General features: G+C 38.3%; 1 pseudogene; it reads right to left on the bottom strand.

The window, feature by feature from the left end:
- Positions 1-6,302: 6,302 nt before the first annotated feature.
- LOC133139524 (cytosolic sulfotransferase 3-like) lies at positions 6,303-13,362 on the bottom strand (annotated as a pseudogene).
- Positions 13,363-14,263: the final 901 nt, after the last annotated feature.

The following is a 14,263-nucleotide window of genomic DNA, read 5'->3' as shown; positions in this document are numbered from 1 at the left end:
GTCTGCTCCTGGTTAAACAGTGTAGGTGATATAAGTCTGACTAAAACCACAGCAGGGTTAGTGTAAATACAGCATGAAAAACTGGAGCAACATATCCTGCCCACTTTGTCAGGATAAGTCCAATGAGCTCACATGGAGCAGCATAATTGGCTCACCGTTCCGAGGGCTCAACAAGGGGGGTTAGTGAGATCGCCGCATAAAACAGCACCCCAGGCACCTTGGAATCACGGTCATGGGCGGGACAAGGCGGCTTGGAAAAGGCGTATCATTCTCAGGATCACCTGATCCATCCGGGCCGCAGAGGGATGGGGTGTAGGCGGCAGGGCCGTGCACAGACATTTTGGGGGGCAGGGGCTCAAGCTAAAAAAAAAGGGCACTCACCCCACCAACACACATAATTCCCACCCCAATGTTGCCACACTGCCATCATCCATAATCACACACAATGTTCATAACATGGGACCTTTTTAAATTCTACTGAAACACATTATTCCATGAATAAACCACAGATTTGATGTAGTCCTACTCTGACATGCGCTGACCCCCCTGAATTTGGGGTCTCAAAACTTCCTTTTTTTTCATGTTCTGCATCATTTTGTTAAATTGTGTATATTTTATAAACTACTGAACTACAGTTTGGGTTGGAGAGCGGAGCACTTTTAAATTGATAAGGTATCTTTTTTTGTGGATACTACTATACATGTCCCTCTTAATTTAAAATAAAATACAATTGACACCAGTCGAAAAATGGCTCAAGCCCCCCTTGGGCCCAATCTGTGCACATGCCTGGTAGGCGGTGTATGCCTAGCTAAGCAATTAGAATAGATCAGGTACAATTGGCTACGAAAATGGAAAAAACTGGGGGAAAAAATAGGAATTGACTGAAAATGAATTTCATGTGATTAATCCATGATCTTCTGCATACCACTATTATCTTATATGGTTATTTGTGTTACTGTCATCTTCCTGTCTGCTGTGAGCTCTCTCATTAACAACAAGTTTTTGTCTGCAGAACTGCTGCTCACTGGATGTTTTTTGTTTTTTGCACCATTCTCTGTAAACACTGTCACACTGTTAATTTCTCCAAAACAAGAGGAACTACCTCAAGTTGAATAGCCATTTTTTGTGACCTTGTGTTCTGAGGTCAACTTCCTATTTACATGTGATGAAAATCTCACATAAGGTAAGGATAGTATTCTTATTTTCCACCTTCAAAGGTAGCAAAAAAAAATGGCACCTTTTGTACTGAGTAGAGGAGAGAATACATTGTATTTGAATACTTTAGCTGCAGTCCTATGGTAATATGACCTTTAGCTAATTAGCACACATCAGTTTGGAACAAGTTGTCTCAATGACTTTGCAGCAAGTTGCTACATGACAGCTTTTCCCCACTATAAATTGACACATATAACTTGCTCAAAAACCATTGTAATATTGAATAATCAGCAACTATGTTTCTTGTTATAGTACTAATATTATTGTCAAAGGATTATTATATACTATACATATACAGTGGGGCCCATAAGTCTGAGACCACATTGAAGATTTGGGGAGGGGAGGTTTCATGTAATCCTGGAAATAAACAGAACCTTTTAGGATTCACAGTTGTGGCAAGCATCTCTCAACACCCTCCTTTGTGATGACAGCTGAAAACTTTGTATTAATGGGGGCATTTCACACAGTTTCTCTGCTACTGACAAACAGCTTTTCACATTACATTACATTATTGGCATTTGACAGACGCTCTTATCCAGAGCGACGTACAGTTGATTAGACTAAGCAGGAGACAATCCTCCCCTGGAGCAATGCAGGGTTAAGGGCCTTGATCAAGGGCCCAACGGCTGTGCGGTTCTGATTGTGGCTACACCGGGATTAGAACCACCAACCTTGCGTGTCCCAGTCATTTACCTTAACCACTACGCTACAGGCCACCCCACAATCACGCCCCTTTTCAATTCTGTTTGACCTTGCAACAGGGCTGCTAGTACGTTTGCGTGTTTATTATTTTACTTTTACATTTACATTACATTACATTATTGGCATTTGGCAGACGCTCTTATCCAGAGTGACGTACAACAAAGTGCATACCCATAACCAGGGATAAGTTCGCTGAAAGACCCTAGAGGTAAGTACAATTTGAACTGCTACCTGTACAACAAAGATAAGGACAAGGGCCATTTTTTTTTTTTTTTTTTTTTTTTTGAACAAACAAACAAACAGAGCGAAAGTCACCAAAGTTAACTATTACTATTTTTTACTATTACTATTACTACATTTACTATTGCGCTGTTCACATGCTTCCTCAAGCCAAACTAGAGGATCTGATTTTTCTAACAGAGATCCATAGGATCCCTCTTTGCAATGTTTTGCTACATACTCAATGGCATACTCCATTATCCTAGGTTCTGAGTACACCTATGTACAATATACAAACTGTGGTGGTTTACCTCAAGGACACAGGATAAATGTGGGATACCCTGCTGGTGCTTTTTCCCAAAAAAGTCCAGTTCCTCTACAAACAGACCTCCCATATAACCCTGTAAATCTAACTTCACTGCTAAACAGGTCAGAATTAAATTCACATGAGAATTCTCATGCCTAAGTCTCGAATTTACTCTTAAATCTGTGCTATTTTGCTCACCTCCTGTAGTAAAATGCAGGTAATTGTCCCTGATTGGATGACAGGCAGACAAATACACATTATTTTGTAGGCATATGATGTGACCATGGAAACCAAATGGTCATTGTCAGCTAAGCAGACAGTGAAACCCCTTGGTCATTCAGTATGGGCGTCCTAACCCCCCTTGATCATTCAGTACAATTGAGGTGTTAGGTGACCATCCAAGAACAATGAAGCAGTAAATGTATTCTTCCCTACAGTCTGACTATCAAATAGATGCTTGTCCACAAGGCCAGGAAATTGGTATCTGTCAGAACTGTGAATCTGACTGAAGACTTAGATTAGAGTTAGATTAGTCAGATATACAGTAGACTACAAGTGCCATATGTCACAGGGTTCTGCTGTTCAAATCACCTCCCAGGTCCTTTGGTGACATTTGGTTTTGTGATTATATATATGTTAAGTGAAAAAAACAACAACAACAACAACAACAACTAAATTCAATTCTCTATGAAGCTAATTCACTTGGTTTGTGCTCTTATTTTTTGAAAAGTCCAATGTGGAAACTTACCCCATATAGTGTGACAACTTACCCACCGATAGGGGAAGTTGTTACAAGTGCACACCCTTTAATTCACAGTAAAGGGTGTGCAACTCTCTACTGAAATAAGATATGAAGATGTAATGAATACCAAATTTAATACCAAATAGGCTCCTGGGACTTAATATACATTCCATTGTCATGTATTGCGCACAAGAAATGTAAGAAAGAGTGAACAAAAAAGTGACAATATGCCCCGTTTTCCCCAGCATTGTACAGTACTGTGCAAGTCTTAGGCACCTGTATAACACTCTGTACAGATAAGATTAATTCAAAAATAATTCAATGAAAGGTCCTAAATAAACATACTATAAATTTTACATTACATTCTAGTAATTTGGCATAATAGTTAAAAACTGAATGAAATCAATATTTTTTGTGACCATCCTTTGGCGTTAAAACTGCACCACTTAGCTAGCCAGTACTGGTGCACAGTACTGTATATTAAAGACTGACAGAAACCGTTTTTTCCAAAATAATTATTATAAGTACATATTTATTTAAACATCCAAGAGATATGTGGTGGAAAGCACAGTTTTTCTTAATTTTCAAGCATGATTTATTAGCATAAATAAGAGCTAAGAGATTAAGCAATATAATGTTATAAAGGGTGGATATAAAATAAAATGCTATAATATGCTGACATAAAATGCTGTTATTTTTGACAAACCTATACTTTAAGTATTGATGTTCTAAATAGTACTGTGAATGACAATCTAGAGCCAGTCCTGCTCTTGTTCTAATTTACATGGTTTATGGGGAGTCAAAAAATATTGATGGAAGGCCCATCTTCCATGCCTTTGAAGAACGATGTGTATATCCTGCAACTACTCCCCTACTGTAAATGAAGGGAGGATGATACATGGAAACATGTACTTCAGACATTCTCAGTGGGCCTTATTTATCAATTTTTTTGTAAATCTGTGTGTAAATTTATGTGCATTCAGAAACAAACTAAGTAATCCAGACGGATTTATCAAACACACATATACACACCTTTTTCTAGTATCCATCGGTGTATGATGATAAATGCCAAGTGTACATCAAAAGCATGTTCACAGAATTTGTGATTAGCATACATTTACGCCCCTAAAATACCATATAAAATGCTTGGAATTTTGAGATAGTTTAAAAAATACAAAAGAAAACTTCTTTGAAGCAGAGATTTTAATTGCAGAATCAAGCCAAAAACATATTTTATTCTGTAGTATAAACAGTGGATTCACCCAATGAAATCCACCACAACTAATTTGCATAACATGTCGGGGCAATGGGCATTAATTAAGCATTAATTAATCAGGATTATGCAAATGAAGAACCACACATTTTAATGTTTAATCAAGTTATGATTTTTCTTGAACAATTATAAAATCAATTGGCTTAGTAACTGAAATAATTTTGCCACTCTTTTAAATCAAAATAAATTATGAATGAATGGAATAAGAAAAGCATAAAAGGAATGTGTTTTTTCTTTTACACACAAACAGGTCAGAACACTTGTGAAATCTGTTCGGGTCCAACAAACAAACAAACATACAAAAACTCAAGATAAATCCCACATTGTTTGTGTAAATGCATTTCCAAATGATTTATGATTTCGTTCAGCTCACGTTTGTTTTTTATTCTATGTCAGAACTGCATGGATGTAACTGCGGCAGCAGTGGTCGGTCTTCCATTAGTAATAGTAGCTATGAAGATTGTGACCACGCCGTTCTTTCTGTCCAGACATGCATTGTTGTGACGCATCTTAAAATAATGCAGACCTGTCGAGCTCCAGCTGTATTTCTGTAAATACCTGATTTCAAATAGATTTGTGGAATCTGAAACTTCAACTCTTCCTCTTCTGATTTGCAAATCAGTGTAAATGCAAATACTTAGCAACATGTAAATAAAGAAAGGTTAATGAAGAAATATAGGGAAAAAAATTTGAATAGTGTTGAAATGTAGGTAAACAATGAGTATTTAACCACTGTGGGCGGCCCGTAGCGTAGTGGTTAAGGTAAACGACTGGGACAGGCAAGGTTGGGGGTTTGAATCCCAGTGTAGCCACAATAAGATCCGCACAGCCGTTGGGCCCTTGAGCAAGGCCCTTAACCCTGCATTGCTCCAGGGGAGGATTGTCTCCTGCTAATCAACTGTACGTCGCTCTGGATAAGAGCGTCTGCCAAATGCCAATAATGTAATGTAATGTAATGTTGCAGTGGCGTCTCAAGAGCTCAAAATTGATGGGGCCCAAAACCTTTCTTAAAGCTAATCATTGATATCAACCCATTTTCATGAATTTCTCTTGACTAACAAGAGTGCTAATGATAGGACTACTCAATTGGTAAGTAACCCACAGCTTCTTCATATTAAATCATAAATTCAATTTATCCGTAAAAAATCTGTTTTAATCACTAAGTAGCCTAGCCTATACTAATAAAAAAAAGATACATTCTTTTTTTCTGCATTAGCTTTCAGAATAACCAGCAATAATAAAACTGGCACTTCAAGATTGTTTAGTCTATTCCAGTCTATTTTCAAGTGTGAGTCCAGAGAAATAAGTCTACATGTGTCTGCAAATAATGTTGATAAAATGTGGACACATTTGTAATGCAAATAAAATAAATGAGTAAGGCATATGCTCCTAAACTTCCTAATTGTGGAGAGCTGGCTATGTCTTATGATACTTTCGACTTGCTGATAGTCAAGCCACTGCTTAGTGATTCAAATATTGTTTCTAAATTGTATTTATCATTGAACACAATGTAAAGAAGCTGCATGTTAACTTCCGATTGATTGGTCAGATCATTGGCACCCTAGCTAATTAATGAAAATTAATGAAAACAGGTTGAGATCAAAGATTAGTTTAAAGGAAGAGCTCACGAGACACCACTGCACTGTTGTTAGTCCAGACCTGATGTCCGCCTTCTCAGTCTGACCATGCTCAAACACACTATGTATCCCTCTTCACTATAAATCTTAGGAGGAAGTTTCTGTGAAACCTTCTCTCAGCTGCCAGTAAATTACATTTGAAGCTGACCCTTCCTGCATATGAAACATCACCTTAACCAGCTTGGTTCCTGGGTGACGGACACCTGCCTAAATCGCGGTCCGGAACTGAAGTGTGGTATTCATCATCTTCTTCTGGTATTCTTTGTCAAACTGTTCGTTCTGATACACAGTGAAGTGATTCTTCCAATCACCAACTTTCCCTGAATGAAGAGGGAGGAAGAAAGAGGGTAATATACACTCACCAAGCACTTTATTAGTTATTTATTAGACTTATATTTTAGATGTGTGGTTATTGTAATGTGTGGTTATTTGCGTTACTGTCATCTTTCTGCCAGCTTTGACCAGTCTGGCCATTCTCCTCTGACATCTGTCATTAACAAGGCGTTTCTGTTGGCAGAACTGCTGCTCAGTGGACTTGGATTAGTTTGCATGAAAATCCCAGGAGATCAGCAGTTTCTGAGATACTCAAACCACCCTGTCCGCCACCAACAATCATTCCAAGACACTTAGATCAGAGTTCTTCCCCATTCTGATGGTTGATATGATGTGTCTTGTATGCATTGCACTGCTACCACACAATTAGGCAGCTGCCGCATTATTACTAGAGTACCTATGTAAATTCAGTATTGTACATCAGCTACCAAGGATATTTTGTAAAGGTTCTTTAAAAGTTCATTTTTTTATTTTAAAAAATGTAAGACTTAGATTGATTCCATTGAATCATTAATAAAGCACACTACTTTACACATGTTGCACAAAATAATGTTTATGTCAGTTTTACAGTATTAGTTTACAGTATGTATATACAAATTTATCAAGGGTGCCACTAATTCTGGACATGCGTGTATGTATAGTAGCTAAGTTATGTCAAAGACTGCTGGCAGCATGGCCTTGACCATGACCTGCAGTTCTTACCTCTGCTTCGTAGTGTAGATAGAGGAGTTTGGGGTAAGCTTGTTTTTTCTCCCACCACCCTTTCACATGGTCATACCAAGAGCCACATACCACTGGGAAACCAAGGAGGGGAGTTGAGTATTATTCAGTGTCACTTTGTTTTATTGACTCCAGCTCATAACATGTTGCAACCTCATTTGGTCTGTGAAGGCACTAGTATACTCTGAAGGCAGTATCTAGGTCGTCTCAACAACATAAAGAACCCACAGATGCCTTCAAGTAAGAGATGCCTCTCATCCAGTCAGCACTAGCTATACTATGGCAATATGTGGCCTGAAGGGTATAAACTTGTCATTAGTTACCAATTCTGATTTGAATTGGAGCTTTTAAGTGTCTTTCTTAAACCAACGGTAAGCCTGCACTGCACTGTTAGCTGAAGCAGATCTATCCAGTGCCAAACCAAAAACTTACTTAATTACTTAAAAATTCCTTAAAATGCTTTATATTACATTACATTATTGGCATTTGGCAGACGCTCTTATCCAGAGCGACGTACAACAAAGTGCATACCCATAACCAGGGATAAGTTCGCTGAAAGACCCTAGAGGTAAGTACAATTTCAACTGCTACCTGTACAACAAAGATAAGGACAAGGGCCATTTTATTTTTTATTTATTTTTTTTTTAAACAAACAAACAAACAGAGCAAAAGTCACCAAAGTTAACTATCCAAACACTGCTTACCTAACCAACTAAAAATACCGATACACAAAGCAAGTCACAGAGACAACAATTAAGGTTCACAGGGAGGTAGGGAGGGATGGGGAGAGGTGCTGCTTGAAGAGGTGTGTCTTCAGCTTCAGCTTGTATAAATATGTGAGTTGTCCTGACTGTACTATACTCTCTTATGGTCTGTGTATTTAAACTTAATTGAACCAGAAAAACACTCACACTCACCTTTCCCCTCCTGGAATCTCTGCAGGTAACTAGTCCAGTCTCCAGGCTCAGGCTGTGCAGAGTTCATTCGGTCAAAGTGAAAGTAGGACACAACATTGTCCTTGGCGTTGCGGGCTACATAGACAATCTGCATAGAGTGGGAGTTCAACATTTATATGACATGGAGAGAAAGAGCATGTTACAAACAAGAATGTTTAACCTAAAACAGTTATCAATAAAGACTGAAAGAGTTATGGACACACAAATGTATGTCAAGACAGCTAATAGAAGAAGCCTACAAACTAGAAAGACAATCAACAGAGATCAAGTTCAAACACAAATAATTAAACATTAATTAAAAAGTGTGTATGGCAACATAATTACTGACTAAGCTACAGCAGTTTATATCTGTTTTATTATTATAATCATTGCAGGAAAATAGAGAATGAATGGAAAAAGCCATGTCATTCTGTAATTCTTCAATAGTGCCTGATCAAAAAGATTTATTTATTATTTATTTATTATTCCTTTTTTATATCACATAGAATACACACAATAAACAACATATTTCCACATATAGAGCAGCACTGTGTAATGTTCCTGTATTTCTGTCTGTTAGTTATTTTGTTATGAAAAAATAATTTTTCATTATTTCATATTTGGTTTTTCTGTTTATCCATTCATAGTTATTACATCCATCTCCCCTGTGATGTCGGTGTCTGAGCCAGAGTCACTCCCCTGTCTGCGTGCTTCACTATTCGGATGGTTTCAGAATCCTTCTCAGTCTCGCTGTTCTTTCCTGCTTTCTCTCCATTTCATGTTGTCGATAGCACTAATTTACTAATAACAACTAACATAGATTTTGTACAGTACTTATTACATTAACACTGTCTGTCTAACTAACTAACAGTCACTAGTTTTGGGTTATTAGATTGAATCACGTAAACTAACATACTAACGTTATCTCCAGTTTCGCTTCTGCTCTGTAACTCTGTTCTACCACTGATCACTTGCTTTGATTCAGCGAAGTGTTCGTACCTGCTCTCTGCTATCACTACGTCTCTTTACTCTGTGCAATTGTCAACTCCCTTATCTGGAGCCGTTTGTATTACATGTAGGTCTGTGTGTATCCAGCCCTCCTCACTCCCTTCCCACGCCTAGTATGTATCTTGCCCGATTTGATTTGTCGCTTTTCTGAGTTTTGGTTTTGATCTACTCTTTGTGTTTTTCACATCTCTCTTGCCTTGCCCCTTTGTACTTTTGCCTTTCTGCCCTTCTGGATTTTTGACTTTGATTCCTGATTACCCCTTTGACTGCGCTTGTGTTTCTGAACGGACATAACACACTGAGTTAAGATATGTCTGCTCTATTTAACAAGATAAAAAGGAGAAAGAAAGAAAGAAATACAAAAATGTATAAATAAATACATAAATATATATAAATAAAATATTTGATATACATTCAGAAGTCCACACTTACCCTAGACTTTTGTTCCCAGAAGGATTTAGGCACAAACTGAACTGGAAGGTGGGTTTTAATGAGGCGAGGGGATGTGGTCATCTTTTCTGCCCATTCTAAGACTGTATGTGGTGAAGAAGAGTACAGCTCTCAATCAATAATTATATTATGTGCCACATGTATTCTTTCCTACCTATGTATATTAGGCAGACTAATATGGCCACTCCAGTGAAAATTTACATTGTGTTGTTCTAACCTGATACCTACACTCACTGAACACTTTATCAGGTATTTATTACTTTTTTTTTTTACTCATTGGTCTTCTGCTGCTGTAGCATATCCACTTGGAGGTTTGACACATTGTGTGTTCAGAGATGCTCTTCTGCATACCACTGTTGTAATGCGTGGTTAATTTGCCTTGCTGTCACCTTCCTGAGATCACTGAGATTATATTTCTTCCCCATTATGATGGTTGATGTAAACATTAACTGAAACTCCTGACCCATATCTGCATGATTTTATGCAAACGATTGACTGATTAGATAATCACATGAATATGTAGGCGTACAATGTTCAGTCAGTGTATATGAAGATTGAGAGGTCACAGACAGGTGCTCTTAAAGAATCTTTCAGAAAGTTGTGTTCACAATGAATTAACTCAATAGAACAGCACAGTAGACTGTAGCTTTAGCATAGTATGTTAGTTTAGATGTCTAATTTGTCGATTCTGATCTTAAGTGTCTCTGTGACCTGAAGGAAGGCTTGGGGTACACATCTCCAGGAAAGGGACTCTCTCATAGATGGGCAGCGAGACCCCACGCTTTTGGGAGGACTTCCCAAAATACAGAAGATCCAACATGTGGTGTCGTGTCTAGGAAACGACAGAGTCCAAATCTTCAATTTGTCGAAAAACAGGGAAAAGACGACACCACGGCAGCAAGTTCTTCAGGAAAATCAGACTTCATTAGCAGCAGCACATAAAGCCAGATCAGTTCTCCAGCACTGAACCCCGACTGTCATTTTTACACCCATTTTATACAGTTACTCCACCTACAACTCCTCCTCAAACCGCATTCTGGCAAATCACCCACACTGTTCTTATTGTAACTCCTCCCCCAGCTCCTCCCACAACGTCATTGTGGCAAATTGCCAACGGTCCTTATGCTCTGCCAACTCTGTACAAAGTTCAGGGCATTCTGCCTACTACGAACAAAGTTCAGGACTCCCCCTGTCCTCACTTCACCCCGCACCTGCTCTTGGCAGACCTCATAAAGTTCTGGACGCCCCCCCTCTAACACACACGTCATCCATACATGTCACTCTGTATCTTTCGTTTTTATAAGACAAACTAAGCAGCAGTAATCTTTTCTAATATACAGACATACTAAACATTTGATTTAATATTCACTTCTAATATTCTTTTCTAATATACAGACATACTAAACATTTGATTAATTATTCTCTTCTAAGGGAGTAAATGTACGTAGCATTCTTTGCTCTCATTTCAACAGTTTTCACTGTGGTTTCTTGCGTTTTCATAAGCTCAGCTATATTTAATGTTCTAGGTCAAATAGATACACCTCTGGCATAAAACATTGAGAGTCCCGGAGAAATCAGCTGTACAGTCATATCTTGCTCTGCCCGTGTCCTTGACAGTTTGGTCTACACAGTTCAAGACGGGCCGCCCCCTGCCAGCTGGCTGCTGTGTAATTCTAGCACAATTTAACAGTTAATCAGTTTGAAACTATACAGGGTACATATCATACTTTAATACAGATATATTGATATACTTTTAGCATACATCATCGAGCACTTTGGAGGAACCAGCCTGCTCACTAAGGTGGAGTCTGATTTTGACTTAGAATGTTTAGAATGCATGTTTATCATGCTTTTAGGAGGGAGATCTTTTGTTCTGTGAATTTTCCCCTACAGTGGGACACCCAGGTTGTACCTGAGAGTGGGTAACTATTTTCCACCATAATTTGCAAATACATTCTTTAAAAATCAGACAATGTGATTTTCTGGATTTTTTGTTTTTCTCATTTTGTCTCTCATAGTTGAGGTATACCTATGATGGAAAATTACAGGCCTCTCATCTTTTTAAGTGGGAGAACTTGCACAATTGGTGGCTGACTAAATACTTTTTTGCCCCACTGTAGCTATGTTACTGAAAACCTAGGTATAATTAATAGAAAGTATAGTAGTTTACAATACATTATTGTGTCAGGTTCTGTGTTTTTCATTGTCTAGGTTGTTAGTGTTTTCATGTATTCCTACCCTCTGTGCTTTCTGTAGTCTGTCTGTCTCCCCATTCATTGCATTCATTTGTTTCACCTGTTTTCACTTCTTTGTTAACATGCACACCTGATTGTTATTTCCCCTCGTTATCCCTCTATATAAACCTGTCTGTTTTGTTCATTCTCTGCCAGATTGTTATGTGTTCACTCCATACTCTCCAGCGGTTATTTCTGATTGACTTCTGTTTTGACCGGTTTTGTTTTAGACCTCTGTCTCTGAATTTACCAGTTTGTTCTGATTTGACCCACTGTGTTTGGACTCTGTTTGGCTATTAGGTTTTTGATTTTGGATAAAGGCGCTATATAAATGCCTGCCATTTATATTGGATTATCCCTGCTTAACCTGTTTACTTGTGAACCGACCCTTTCCTGGACTCTCATTTTTAAACAGCCTGATCATAGTCACAACTGTTTACTGGATATCGACCCCAGCCTGTCTGATCTGTTCTGAAGTTAATAAAGACTTTCACGTTAACTTCTGTGGTCTCGCTCTTGGGTTCAGTGTTCTGACCCCTGATATATTCTTGCTAATATACTTCAGTAGGTCTAGTCTGATGTTTATTTAGGTGATTTAAAGAGATGTGTATGTGAACAAACTGTCCATGTGTTGAGGTTAGTTAACTGCTATAGATAATAGTCAAACTCACGACAGGAAAAAAAACAAACAGGTATACACATAAATAATAAACATTTAGACTAAATAATGTACGTAGGTGCAGTTAAATACATGGAATTTTTCTTCCAAGCTCAGCCCCGAATGTATTCAATCCTCAGACCCAAGCTGGCACACAGAATGAAAGAGATGAACAGATGGACAGACCTGCTTTGGGATATGTTGGAATGACAATATCATCAGGTTTTGCCTGGAAGTTCTGCACATTATCCCAGTTGTCAGTGTAGTAATAGGTCATTGACACACCATGGAAATCAAACAACTCTGGACGAAGAACTGGAACAGTCTGAGAGAAGTTTAAAAATTTAAAACAGAAACAATTCAATGTTTAAACCAAATGAACTGCACACATACAAACACCACCTCCTGGCACAGAGAATTTGTGCTGCAGGACATTAATCTTCCTCTCTCTATGTTATGACTATTAACTGTTCCATCCAAACTTTTTTCCATCAAAAGGTACTGTAGTCTAGCTCACCAGCTGGCATGTGCACAAATAGAATACCCCCGGTCCGCAATCACAATCTCAACTACCCCCTGGATGCCTTTGAGCCTGGGATCAGAAAATGGTGAAAATCCCTGCTTTGATTAATAAACCTTGCTCAAACCACATTAAAAACATATTCAATTAAATAGCACCTTTCTCTGTGACTCAGTTCAAGCAACACTAATGTACTTTTTCAAGAAGATTGTTACAGAGTAACAGAAGGGCAAAAAGGAAACGGGAAAACAAAATGCCAGAACATAATATGCACTAGCAAATTTAAGCAACACTTGGTTTTTTAACCCAATTATATTTTGGAAGTATGCATCTCTTTCACTTCATTTAGTGGCAAAGATTTCTCATATAGTAATAAAACACCTACTTCTTTTTGGTCCTGGTTGGCCATGCTGATAGTCAGGGCTGAGTTGAAGAGACTGGTCTGCTCCTGTTTAAACTACACTGTACCTGGGAAGAGGTGATATAATTCTCACTTAGACCAGCAGGTTTAGTGTAAATACAATCCACACCAAGCTCATATTGTGAGCAATGACAGTATGACAAACTAGAGGATTATACCCTGCCCACTTTGTCATAAATAAACAATAAAAACCAGATGAAAGATCCTGAATTCACATAGGGCCACCTCATATGAAACATAATATAGAAGCACACAAATAGGTCTGAATGCCATTTATCCATTGCAACCAGTTACCAGCTGTTTCGAAACCGTGAGCTGTTTTTTCAGCAGAGACTCACTTGTTTCAGCTAGTCATTGCTGTAATTCTGTTACTGTGGCAGCAGGGGTCAGTCTTCCATCAGTAATCATTGATATATAGAGACTGTTACTATGCCGTTCCTTCTAGCCAGACCACCGTGCACATGCAGTGATGTGACACATCTTCCTCATTACTCTGTGAACAAGCAGACCTGAAGTGTCTTATTCCATAATACAGAGCCATCAGGTCTTCATGTTTCCCATCTTCACTTGTTTTTTGTGCATATCTCATTTCAAATAAATTTGTGGAATCAGAAATGTATTGAATTCCCCTTTTGAGTGGATTTTAAAATGAATTTAAATGGAAATACTCATGAATGTGTAAAAAAGCAAGGTTTCTAAATAGGGGTGGGGGGGAAAAATCGATTCATGTACGAATCGCGATTCTTATCCTCTAAGATTCTGGATCGATTCATGAATTTCAAAAATCGATTTTTTATTAACTTTTCCACTGTCTCTCTGCGCGCCCTCGCAGACTTCCGTACATAGCGTTACAGCAAGCTGTGTTAAGCTAGTTAGCGTCTAAACAACT

The sequence above is a fragment of the Conger conger genome, chromosome 10 (assembly GCF_963514075.1).
Source record: "Conger conger chromosome 10, fConCon1.1, whole genome shotgun sequence".
Lineage (NCBI taxonomy): Eukaryota > Metazoa > Chordata > Actinopteri > Anguilliformes > Congridae > Conger > Conger conger.
Note: the sequence above shows the minus strand (reverse complement) of the source record. Positions and strands in the feature narration are given on the sequence as shown.